The 13,565-nt window shown below is 36.4% G+C and overlaps 1 long non-coding RNA gene across 1 annotated transcript; it reads left to right on the forward strand.

Annotated features, from left to right (window-relative positions):
- The first annotated feature begins 787 nt into the window (after positions 1-787).
- LOC110878085 lies at positions 788-1,117 on the forward strand. Its single transcript, XR_002557638.2, has 2 exons — positions 788-848; positions 924-1,117. It is a non-coding gene; the product is annotated as an uncharacterized LOC110878085 (long non-coding RNA).
- Positions 1,118-13,565: the final 12,448 nt, after the last annotated feature.

Raw genomic sequence — 13,565 nt, forward strand, 5'->3', positions numbered from 1 at the left:
TAAATTGTTTTTGTAGTTTTGATTTTACTTTATTCTGTTATATTTTGATCTTTTCCTTCATTTTTGGGACTGATAAGTGTCATGGTTTTGTGAAAATCTGAGGTTTACGAAGGATTTTCGCATGTGTTTTGTGATGAATCGACTCAGGTTAGGTTCTAAATGTTGATTTATCTTTAAGGCTATGATGCATAAGCTGAGCCTGTGAGGTTACATATGTGTTTCTTGTGCTTAAAACACTTGTACATCATGCTTTAAAGGTTGTTTAAGTTTAGTGGAAAATTACTCTTGTTGTGTACTCCGGATTTTGTATTCTTAATCTGTCTGAACTGAAAGTGTTTGAGGCTGTGATGCGAAAGCTGAGCTTGTGTTCTTAATCTGTCTGAACTAAAAGTGTTGAGTCTATGATGCATAAGCTGAGCTTGTGTTCTTAATCTGTCTGAAGTAAAAGTGTTTTGAGGCTGTGATGCAAAAACTGAGCCTGTGTAATCTATCTGAACTGAAAGTGTTTGAGGCTGTGATGCAAAAGCTGAGCCTGTGCAAGGTTCGCTCGGTCCAACAACTCAAGCAAATGTTTTCTTTGCATTTTAGGGGGAACATGTGTGCTTCTCTCCCAGGGCATACAAAACATAGGTTATTGGCGGCAGCTCGCCATATTTAACATATAAAAAAACTTTATATGTTAAATTTGGCGGACTGCCGCCAATAACCTGTGTCTTGTATGCCCTGTGGAGAGAAGCACCCATCTTCCCCCTAAAAAACATAGAAAACATTTGCTTGAGTTGTTGGACCGAGCGAACCTTGCATAATGCGTCAAGGGAAACTATTGGTCGAGCGAGACATTTGTTCAGGTATCCTTATTTCATGATAAAATGATTATGAATAGCTGTGCATAAACTAATCGCAAGTTTGTTTAGTATATGCAGGGTAATAGGGAACAGAGGTTGAACCTGTGGTTTGACGCAACAAAGAACTTCCGTACTTACTCTATTCTATGACTACTGCAGTGACACCGGTCGGCTTGAATCGAGCCCAAATCAGTTTTCTGGATTTGAAATGATAGCCATTCAAGTTTATAATAAAAAGCAATCATGCTGTAGTGAACTACTTTTAAAAAAAACAGATGTATGTATGTATGCATGTTCTGATTATATATTAGAAACCACCTACATATTTCTGATGCTTGAATGGGAACGACTATTGGACCAACAAAAACAAGATAATTTCATATTTATGATGCTAGCTACCAATATGTATTCATAATTGATTATCTTGTATACACTTGTACGAAGTGTCATGCACAACAAAAGGCAAAGTTATTCTTTGTGTGCATTGCCACTCAAGTTCATTGTTTGGGTTAACTAACGGGTCAAAATAGGCTTTCGAACTCTAAAAATGGATCTTCGGAATCAGTTAGTTGTAGCAAGAAAATGGTTGGTTGGGTTATGTGGTTAACTTTACTAGATATGCCATCACTTCATCTGTTATAAAACACAATATTGACCCATCGGTTGGCAGGTTTCAAATCTTGACTTGACCTTTAGAGCATATGTATTGGTAAATATCTGCCAACGTACAGTAAGTAATCAGACAGCGTTACCTTTTCAACACTTAACATTTTAATGTTGTTTTTGTAGTTATGTTTAATACAAGTATAAATAGTTGGACAAAGGAGTGTTGTTGTGTTGGTCCAAACCGACATGTTATAGGTTGTATTTTTTTTTAATAAAGATGGTAACTTTATTATATTCGGCAATGTATATGATTTGAATTACACTTTTTTTTAGATTATATTCGGCAATGTATATGATTTATAATCATTAACTTATGAGTTTTTAAGAGATTACAATTTAAATTACATAAGGTACTAATAGATCCTACTTGACCCGGATTACATCTCTAAACAATGAAACCCTAAAATCTTGAGCCATTTTTCTCTCTAAATTCACTTGCTACAATTTATCGCGCCATATTGAAATCGAAGAACAACAAACCTATAGGTGATAAACTAACGGTAAACGAGTATCCTATTGTAAATTGTCACTCCCGCCAAACCTATAGGTGATAAACTAACGGTAAACGAGTATTCTATTGTAAATCGTCACTCCCGCCGCATCACGCGGGTAAATGGCTAGTATATATATATATATATATATATATATATATGGAGCCGCTAAAATAGAAACCACCTCCACTTGTAAGAACCGCGAGAACCACTCTCAACCAATCAGAAAAAAGGGTAGTTTGGTCATTTACCCCAAATGTCAAATCCTACCATCTCTCTTCATTTATATCTTCTCTCTCCTCTCTCTTCATTTATATCTTCTCTCTCCTCTTTCTTCATTTATATCTTCTCACTTCTCATTTTTTCTCCATTCATAGCACACAACCAGACCCACTCTCTTCTCTCTCTAACTCCGGTCGCCGGATTTCTCACCGGCGACGTCACCCCGACCGGCCGTTCTCCACTATTAACTCACAACACAAACACCCCTGGCCCCAGTTCATCTCTCACCCTCACTTACCAGCGGAGGCGGCGACTCATGGAATTTGGTGTTAGATGCTCATCCCTAGGTGATGCCGATTCCATTGACTCCCCTTGCGTTGTGAATTTTTGAATGGACCAAGTACCTTCTGCACTATTGATGGCCTAGAATGTTCCTAAAAAGGGAATAACATTTGTTTACCACGTAAGTTTTACTAAATTTTTAGCCTATGTTTCTACTTTAAACCTTTTTTACCTGAATAAAAAACCTTTAATTTTCAATATTTTTTTAGTAAATGTTGGAATTTAATGATTTAAATGAAAAACAATATGAACACAGTTACTGTTTAGTGATTTTCCTTTTAAATTTAACCTAAAATAGAAGCTGATGATGATGATGCTGAAAAATGACGACGATTGGACTGTTTTGGTGGAGTCCGGTGACGACGGAGAGGTGAGAGAGAGAAGCACAGAGACGAGAGAGAGAGAGGCTGGAGAGAAGGAGAGAGAGAGAGACGAAGGTTGGGAGCAGCGCCGCCGCTCATGGCGGCGGTAGTGAGGGGCGACGGCGGTGTTTCTAATGCCCGTCGAATTTCCGGTAAGAATTTGGCTTCCCCTCTTCTTTCTTTCCTCGTTTTTTTTGATGCTTTGAAGATGATAATGCTAGGCTACTGTTGATGTTGAAGATGATGATGTTTTGGTTTGGGTTTTCAGGGGTTTCAGGGGTTTCATCGGTCAAATCCAGCAGGTTCGGTTCTTAGAAGTTTCGGTTCGGGTCAAGCTGTTTTGGGTCAGATTATGGTCTCCGCTCAGGGCGGGTTTGGTTCGGTCAACCACGGGTCTTGGGTCTGGTTCGGGTTTGCTTCGGTTCCTTTTATTTCCTTAAGAATGAAAGTGATGTTGATCTTGTTGTGGCTGATGTTATTTAGCTCAAATCTGAGTTATGTTCGGTTCGAGATTTACTTTCGGCTCGAGTTCAGGGTTTAAACCGATCAGCTCAGTTTCGTTTGGGTCTCGGTTTTGAAAGGCAGCAGCGGTGGTCAGCTCCGACGAGTGCCGCACACTCGCCCGTTCAAAACCCTTTGGTCAATCTTTTATGCGACTGTTTGTGTTTTTGTGTTTGTCAATGGATTATGTATGATGGTTCTTTACTAAATGATTAATTGTTGAAATATTTGTGAAAGTGTTAACCATGAACCTGTAAACATGTGTGATTAATTTGATGATTCTGGAAGTTGTTAAACAATTGTTGTATTTAATACAAATGAGGTGGTATTGTTCCTGTTCAAGATGAATGATAATTTAAGACCAAAATAAGGTATATGGATCATGTTTAAAAGATGATAAATGCTAGATGAATGGTGTCGGGATGGTTAACCGGGTTGAATTGTTGTGATCCTGATTGATGAAAGATGATTCTTGTTTATGTGAATCTGTTTGTTGATTCGGGAATGTACGGCTTGTTGGTTTTTTATTTTTTCCCCTAGTCGATGATGATAACAATATAATATATCTGTGTCACCTCCCGAGTTTGCGATCTCTGGGTGCGTTCGTTTTTGCATAAAAAAGTTTTTGTAAAAAAAAAAAGTTAAACCGTAAATTTTTTAAGGTAAAACGTAAACTTTTTAACGTAAAACGTAAAAACTTTTACGTAAAACGTAAAACGTAAAAACTTTAACGTAAAACGTAAACTTTTTAACGTAAAACGTAAAATTTTTAACGTAAAACGTAAAAACGTAAAAAGTTTTACGTAAAACGTAAAAACGTAAAAAGTTTTACGTAAAATGTAAATTTTTTTACGTAAAACGTAAAAAGTTTTACGTAAAACGTAAAAAGTTTAAAAGTGTAAAAAACGCCGCGTTAAAAAAACGTGTAAAATCCGGCGCGTTAAAAAATGACGCTTGAAAAAACGGCGTGTTAAAAAAACGAAGCTTGAAAAATCCTGGCGTAAAAACGGCGCGTTAGCAAAAACAACGCTTGAAAAAACCGGGCGTGCAAAAACCGGCGCACAAAAAAAATTTGTCTTATTAAAAAATTTGAATTTAAAAATACTTTTAATAAAAAAATTATTTTTAAAAAATAAAAAGTAGTAGAATAAAACAAAAAAGTAATAAAAAAATAATAAAGACAAAAAAAGACAAAAAAAAGTAATTTTACTAAACTACCCTTTTGGATTAAAATATTAAAGACATAATAAGACAAAATATATTTAATATTCACTTTAGTTACTTTTAATCTCATCCATGCATCTTGTTGATCTAATGGTTAGGAACTGGTTCTCGCGGTTCTTACAACTGGAGGTGGTTTTCTTTTTAGCGGTCCCCTATATATGTATATATATAGGGCTTGGCTATATAGGAAACTCTATCTTTTTAAGAAAACTATGCAAACTCATTGTCAACCATTCATTACCTTTCATCTAACTTGATCAATGGCTCTCATAATTTTGGTAAGAATTATATTTAAAAGAAATCTTATAATACCCATTAGTACAACTGGAAGGGCATTTTGGGTAGTGCAAATTGAACTTTGGAAGACTTTTTGGCATTGGAAATGACAAAACCCACTTGTGTAGTACTGGTATCATCATCTCTCTCCTCTTTCTTCTAGTCAAATCTTTCAAAACACTATTGTCTCTCTCCTCTTTCTTCATCATGTGAAAGAGAAAAGCTTCATGGTCTTCAATGGTGATCTTCATTTGAAGATAATTTCAGCACCATCTGGTCTGAAAAAATCACAAAGACACACGCACGAGTGTGTGTGTGAGAAGAACGATGGCAAGATGAATGTTTTTAGAGAGAGAAAGTTGATGTTTTAGATAGAGAAATAACAATCTTTATCACAAAGACACACGCACAAGTGTGTGTGTGAGAAGAAGGTTTGAAGATCTTCTTCGTGTTCATCGAATGGTTATAGATCCGGTAAGTGTTCTTGAAATATCATTTCACACTTGATTTTTGTTGAAATGGTTGTTAATATGTTTTTGTGTGCTGAAAGTGTTTTAGTAATGGTTAATAGGGTATCCATGGTTAATGTTCATGTATTTTAAATAAATCAAAAACTTTAGGATGAGATTTTGAACGAGTTTTTTTGTTGGTTTGGTTGCTTGTTAGGGGCTTTTGATCTTAACAGTAGCTGTTCTTTTGTTGGTTTGGGTTGCTTGTTTGGGTTTATGATCTGAACAGTAAGTGTTTTTTTTTTGTTTGGTTGCTTGATTCACAGACTCAGGCTCATAACATGTGTTAAGCCCCCTGTTAGAATGTTATAAAACGTGTGTTGATTTACAGAAACAAACCCATAAAGATATTCAATTGACAAGCTTGATGGATGTAGGTGAAGTTAATGCGTGTTCTAGTAATGGTTAATGCTCATGTATTTTAAATAAATCCAAAACTTTAGGATGAGATTTTGAACGAGTTTTTTTTGTTGGTTTGGTTGCTTGTTTGGGGCTTTTGATCTTAACAATAATTATTTTTTTGTTGGGTTGCTTGATTTACAGAGACAGACCCATAACATTTGTTAAGCACCTGTTAGAATGATATATAACGTGTGTTGATTTACAGAAACAGATCCATAAAAGATATTGAATTGACTAGCTGGATGGATGTAGGCGACGTTAATGCGGGGACATTGAATAAGTCACATCCTTTGGGAAAGAAGTCTTTGTTCATTTATAACATGTGTTGGTGGTTCATGCTGTAACAGAACATCATGATGTAACGTGTAATATGAAACGAGCCATTTATGGTAACACATGTACCGGCAATTTTGGAATATATAATATGAAACATGTCATTTGTTTTGCACATTTTGGAATGTATAACATGTGTTAAGCCTCTGTTATAATCTTTTTTTAACCTGACATGTATTCATGTATAAGCTAGTGGTTTACAAAACACCATGATGTGTATATACTGATCTAACATGTGTTACAATTTGTCTGTTCGGAACATGTAATTGCTTAACATGTGACAAGGGTGAAAACAGTCGACGGGGCGATGAGTTTAATGGGGAGCTTAGTTAATATCGTAATCTTGTTGTAACCCCACTTGTATACATATGATAACATGTAAGCATCCATTATAACCCGACTTGTATTCATGTATATGAAAGTGGTTTGCAAAACACCATGATGTGCATATACTGATCGTAACACGTGAACAAGTTAATATGGAACATACAAGTTAATATCGTAACACCGTATACCTGGGATAAAATGTGTTAAGCCTCTGTTATAATCTTGGTTTAACCTAACATGGTGTCATGTATAAGCTAGTGGTTTCCAAAACACCATGATGTGTATATACATACTGTAACATGTGTTAAAGTGACTGAAAATGTATAACGTGTGTTAAGCATCTATTATAACGTGTGTTAAGACTTCCATAATGGATGAATAAACTCCAATAGTAACTTAACAACAACAGAGTAAACCTGATATAACGTGTGTTAAGCCTCTATTATAACATGTGTTAAGACTTCCAGAATAGATGCATAAACTTCAATAGTAACTGTAATAGTAGAGGTACAAATACGGGCGCCTCCACCATTATAATCTTGTTGTAACCCGACTTGTATTCATGTATATGAAAGTGGTTTGCAAAACACTATCATGTGCATATACTGATAGTAAACACGTGTACAAGTTAATATGGAACATACAAGTTAATATCGTAACACCGTATACCTGGGATAAAATGTGTTAACCCTCTGTTATAATCTTGGTTTAACCTAACATGGTGTCATGTATAAGCTATTGGTTTTCAAAACACCATGATGTGTATATACATACTGTAACATGTGTTAAGCGACTGAAATGTATAACGTGTGTTAAGCATCTATTATAACATGTGTAAAGACTTCCATAATGGATGAATAAACTCCAATAGTAACTTAATAACAACAGAGTAAACCTGATATAACGTGTGTTAAGCCTCTATTATAACATGTGTTAAGACTTCCAGAATGGATGCATAAACTTCAATAGTAACTGTAACAGTAGAGGTACAAATACGGGCGCCTCCAACAGAAAATGTGTTAAGTCTAGACCGTTTTAACATCGTGTACTAGAGAAAACAAGAAGAGTCTCACATTACATATTACTAGTAAACAAAAATACATAGCACTAACACGTGTTACGTTGTACATTGGTTTCATGTCACATGTAACACATGCATGTCCTGAAGTTCAAACTATAACACGTGTTAGTTGTGTTGTGCTGTAACATAAACATGGTCATGATCCTTAAGCATCTGATCCACGTTTGACGAAACCAACGGTCCCGAGAATTGGATCTTGTTTCCCTTGTATCCATCACCATCCTAATAACAAAAAGATAAGATAAGCGTTAAGTCGTTAACCAGACATAACTATTAACACATTCATAGCGAGAAAAATCTTTTTCTCAAACAACATCACAACTTTTTAGCTAAATTGCAATCTTTTTCTCAAATAACATCACAACACAGCCAAAAATCAGTTCATATGCAAACCAAGCATAACTTTTTAACAAAAAATAAAAACCTGCAAATACATAAATATTTACCCCTTTTAAGAACCATTTTAACAAAAAAAAATCATGTTTCATCTCTAAAACAACCATTACACAAAAACCTATTAACAACCAGGTTTTATGAGTAATTTTTGATATTTTAAGTATAAAAAATGGAGCCATACATTGAATATCATCTTATAAAGTCCATACCTATATCATTTTTAAATTCAATATCTTATTGGTTCAATATTTAAGTGTGAATAATAGAACTGTAAATTATAATCATCTTTCAAAAGTTCATACCTACATGCTCAAGTTATCAACTAACATAAACTCCACAAAATCAGAAAAATCCATATGAAATACCCAGAATCAAACATATATGAAAACATATGTTGCATAAAACTAAAAGAATGTAAAAAACTCACAAATATCAAGATCTGAAACAACATATACAAATCATATTTTATATAAACTAAAAAAGTGAAAAAACTCGCAAATATCCAGATCTGTAACAACATTATGAAACATGTGGACAAACGAGATCTAAACGGGAATGGAACAAGATCTGGAAGGGGTTTTCACGTGGATCTGAGTTCATATATTAACATCTTCATCACAAAACCACGTTCTTCATCAGGGATTGATCGATCTGACATCTTGTGTTGATTCTCGTGGAATAAGTAGTGGGAGTGAAGCTCCATGGTTCTTTAATGGTGGACCTCGTACATAAAGATATTAAGAAGATAAAGAACAAGTGAAAATTTTCTTTATTAGTTTATAAAAAGGAAAAAGGAATGGGGGTTGTACAAGTGATGTGAAAGGCAATAAATGATATTGGCTAATTCAAAGTAGAAAAGATCTTTTAGGATAAAATTATACATATACCCTTATATGCTATAGGAGTTAATAGCTTCTTGATGCACACGTGGATGAATCTTGGCCAAGTAATGAGTTTTCAAAGTTTTCTAAAAATAAATAATTTTGTTGTGTAGCATTGCCCTATATATATATATGTATATATATATATATGTATATATATATATATGTATATATATATGTATATATATGTACATATATATATATATATGTATATATGTAGGGAGGGGCTCATGCGAGAACCACCCTTATTGTGAGAACCTTAAGAACCAATGTGAACACAACCTAAAATAGCTAAAAAGACCTAAAAAACCTAACCCCCACCCCCCCCCCCAAAAAAAAACCTAAACCCCCCCACCGCCCCCCACCCCTAAAAAAAAACCTAACCCCCCCCCCAAGCTAAATGCTAAAAAAAACCTAACCCCACCCCCCCCCCAAGCTAAAATGCTAAAAACTAAACCCCCAAAAAACCTAAAAAAATCAAAAAAAAATCTAAAAATTTTTTTTGAATTTTTTAATATTTTTCATGTTAAAATCGCTACTTTTAGAAGCCAAAAAAAATTTTTTTTTTGGCTTCGAAAAGTAGCGATTTTTTTATAAAAAATATTAAAAAATTCAAAAAAAAAATTTTGTGTGATTTTTAGCTATTTTTAGGCATTTTTGGTGTGTTCACATTGGTTCTCGCGGTTCTCACAATAAGAGGTGGTTCTCGCATGATCTTCTCCCTATATATGTATACATATATATATATATATATGTATACATATATATATATATATCTATATATATATACATATATATATATAGTAACACTTTACATTTAAATATAAATTACCAAAGAACCCTTATTTTATACTTGAAATTACCAAAATAACCTTTCAGTTAACATACAATATGGATGGAGTTAAGGTCGTAGAGCAAACTGGTGACAACCAAGCATCAGGGAGAAAATGTCCTTTTTAAATGATTGGTGAAACCATTAAAATAAACAAACCTCAGGGATCAAAACATAAGTTTACTCAATTACTAATGTAGCACACAGATTCACTCTCGAGTCTTGGTTTCCAAAGAAATTACAATTTGATTTTTTGTTTTTTTATAGGTTAAATGTTTACGCAGCTACAACAATTATTTTTGTTAGACTTAGTTGCGGCTTCAAATCTTATATTAAATGTTAATGTATGTTGTAAAATGATCAACTATTTATATTAGATTTATAATTGTACATACATACATTTCTGGTTTAGTTTTTCTTAGGGTTATGTCTTGATATTTAATTGGATTAACTTATAGGTAGTACTAAAAACGATTTTGCAAGGTGTGGGCGACCCCTGACACCCTCTAATAAGTCCACCGGCGTGTGCTCCATGGCGGGAGGCAGACCATATGAAAAAGGATTTTTATATAAAGAAATGTCCATAAAAATAGAAAAGGAAAAAAAATTAAATTCACGGTATAAAAAAGAACTAAAATGAATCAAAATATAAGCCCAATAGTCATCGGTTTCGAGACCTCCGCGGCTTCACCGCCATCGATTTCGATTGAATGGTTAAAGTAGTGTTGAGTAGTTTAAAAACCATCAATTTGAGGGGGGTTAGAGACCAAAGGAAAGAGGAATGGGTTAGGGGTTTAAAAACAACGCATGGGGTTAATTTTCTTTGCAATTCAAGAGACGAAATCAGGGGGTGTGGGTTTTCAAACTGTTAGACGCTTTTGGGGGATTGGTTTCGGCATGGAACCCTTTGGTTTTTCAAAAAAGTGTATAAACATCAAGGTTTCTGGTTGTGACGGGTCAATTAAGGGCTACCAGGCAGCGCCTTAATATTCTGAACATCTACGCTCAAATGTTTCGGTAGAACGGAGAGGTTTGTGGGGTGATATAATTATTATAAAATAGCAGTTTATTGGGATGTTGGCATTACTTGTAGATTTTAATGATGTTAGAAGTCCGGAGGAGTGACTAAACTCGGAGTTCGTCGCTTTGAACGCTCGTTACTTTAACGACCTCATCTAAGCGGCAAACCTAGTGGAGTTTCAAATGGGGAGTGGGAAGTACACATATCAGTCTACCGATGGGATTAAAAGGAGCAAACTTGACAGATACTTTGTTGGTAGAGATTTTATGACCACATAGCCGTTGGCCTCGGTGGTTGCATTGTCAAACTATATTTCGGGCCATTGTCCGGTACTCTTAAATATGGTACCGGTTGAGTTTGGCCCAATTCCTACGAGGACATTTAACTCATGGCTTGAGATTCTGGGCCTCTTTGATTTTGTGAAACCAACTGGGGCTCTGTTTCGGTTAAATGGTCCAGCATGGTTGAAACTCGCCACTAAGTTAAAATGGATAAAGTTTGGGTGATGGAATATAAGGAGGCGAAGGAATATAAGGAGGCGAATGAAGGGGTACTTTTGGCTAAAGTGGAGCAGCGTTAGAGTTGTTGGCCGAATCCCTTGATTTGTCGGATAATGAGCTTGAACTTTAGGCGGATTGTAAAGACTATATTCTAGAAGAAAATAAACTTCGAAGTATGGATCAGCAATAAAAGGCGAGGGTTAGATGGGCGACGTATGGGGATGAAAATACTAAGTATTTCCATGGGGTGGTAAATGCGAATGTTAGCAATAACCGAATAAATGGGCTAAAAATTGATGGTGAGTGGGTGACTAATCCGTCTGTGATTAAAGACCATGTAGCCTCGTTTTTTGCTTCCAAGTTTGATGAGTCCATGCACGATAGACCAACTTTTGTTTGTCCGAACTTGGGCAGCTTGTCGAATTCGGAAGCTGAATCCTTGGTCTTGCCTTTCTCAATGGAGGAAATTAGAGCGACGGTGTAGGATTGTGCCAGTGATCGCGCACCAAGTGATGGCGTAAACTTTTGGTTTCTTAAAAATCTTTGGGATGTGTTTAAGGAGGACTTCTTGAAACTTTTTGAGGAATTCTATGCCGCGAAGACGCTAAACCAAGGGTGCTCGTAATCATTCTAGGCTTTGATTCCCAAGTGTAGTAACCTGGGTGGTTTGGAAGATTATAGGCCGATAAGTCTAAGTGGGTGCATTAATAAGGTTATTTCCAAGGTTTTGGTGTCTCTCTTGAAGTAGGTTATCACCAAACTCGTACTAGAAGAACAAACGGCTTTCTTGTCTAATAGGAGTATCTTGGATGGCCCACTTATCCTAAATAAGGTTTCGGCATGGATGAAGAGGAACAAGAAGGCGGGTTTGATTTTTAAAGTGGATATCGAGAAGGCTTATGACTCCCTAAATTGGGACTTTCTCGACTCCATCTTGGGTCAAATGAATTTTTCACCCAAATGGAGAAGATGGGTTATGGCGGTTATCTCATCCGCATGGTCCTCGGTCCTTGTAAACGGGTCTCCTACCCATGAATTCCCGTACCATAGGGGTTTGAGGCAAGGGGATCCGTTATCTCCGTTCTTGTTTGTTTTGGCGATGCAGGCTCTAACGGGGGTTATGAAGGAAGCTTGCTCGGTTGGATTATTCAAAGGGATTCGTTGTAATCATGGGCGTCCACTACTTTCCCACTTTTTTTACGTCGATGATGTCGTTTTCATGGGGGAGTGGTCGTTGAACAATGCCCTTTGCCTTCGAAGGATCTTGGGATGCTTCTTCCTAGCTTCGGGTCTTTGGGTGAATACTTTGAAGAGTAGCTTGTGTGGTATTCGGGTAAATACAAACCAGGTTCAAGAGATGGTGGGCGTACTTGGATGCAAAGTGGGTGGTCTTCCTTTTAAGTACTTAGGTTTGTTTGTGGCCGCAAATATGAACCTGCGCAATAATTGGGACCCGGTGGTAAAGACGTTTAGGAAAAGGTTGTCTATTTGGAAAGCGAATATCATCTCTTTTGGTGGAAAGATCACGCTCACCAAGTCGGTACTTAACTCTTTGCCTACCTACTTCTTCTCACTTTACAAGGCACCGGTTCAAGTCATTAAATGATTAGAAGCCATTCGTAGAGATTTCTTATGGGGAATAACACCGGAGCAAGGCAAAATTAATTGAGTAAAATGGCGAAATGTCATGAAACCAAAAGATTTGGGAGGGTTGGGTATGGGCTCACTTGGGGATGCTAACACCGCCATGTTGTCAAAGTGGTGGTGGAGGTTTAAGATGGACCAAAGTAGCCCGTGGAGGAAAGTTATATGGGGCATCCATGTTCATTCGAGATCTTGGAATTACATCCCCATCAAAGTATCCATTGTAGGGCCGTAGAAGCAAGTGATAATGGTCTGGCAGAAGTTAAAAAAATTAGGCATTGACCTTCAAAAGTTAATCAAAGCGAAGTCGGACGCGGGTAATCAGATCTGTTTTTAGATTGATTGGTGGGTCTCGGATGAGCCATTATTTCAAAAACTTCCGAACCTATTTACGCTAGAGAGAAACAAGCAGGTTGCCTTGGCTGATCGCTATGGATTCTTGCACGGAGTGTTGTGGACAAATTTTGTTTGTGTTCGCCAACCAGAGACATCGGTTAAACCAGAAGAATTGGCCCAATTAGCCGAAATGGTTGCGGGTATGTCCAATTCGTTGGGCGGGGATGGTTGGGTGTGGAACAAAGGTTCGTCCGGATTGTTCTCTGTTAATTGCTTAAAAATCAACTGCGGAGGTGTCGTTCTCGGATCTGGGGACGGGTTTCATTTGGAACAATTGGGCGCCATTAAAGGTTAACTTTCTAGCATGGAATTTG

This window comes from Helianthus annuus, chromosome 1, assembly GCF_002127325.2.
Source record: "Helianthus annuus cultivar XRQ/B chromosome 1, HanXRQr2.0-SUNRISE, whole genome shotgun sequence".
NCBI classification, from domain to species: domain Eukaryota; kingdom Viridiplantae; phylum Streptophyta; class Magnoliopsida; order Asterales; family Asteraceae; genus Helianthus; species Helianthus annuus.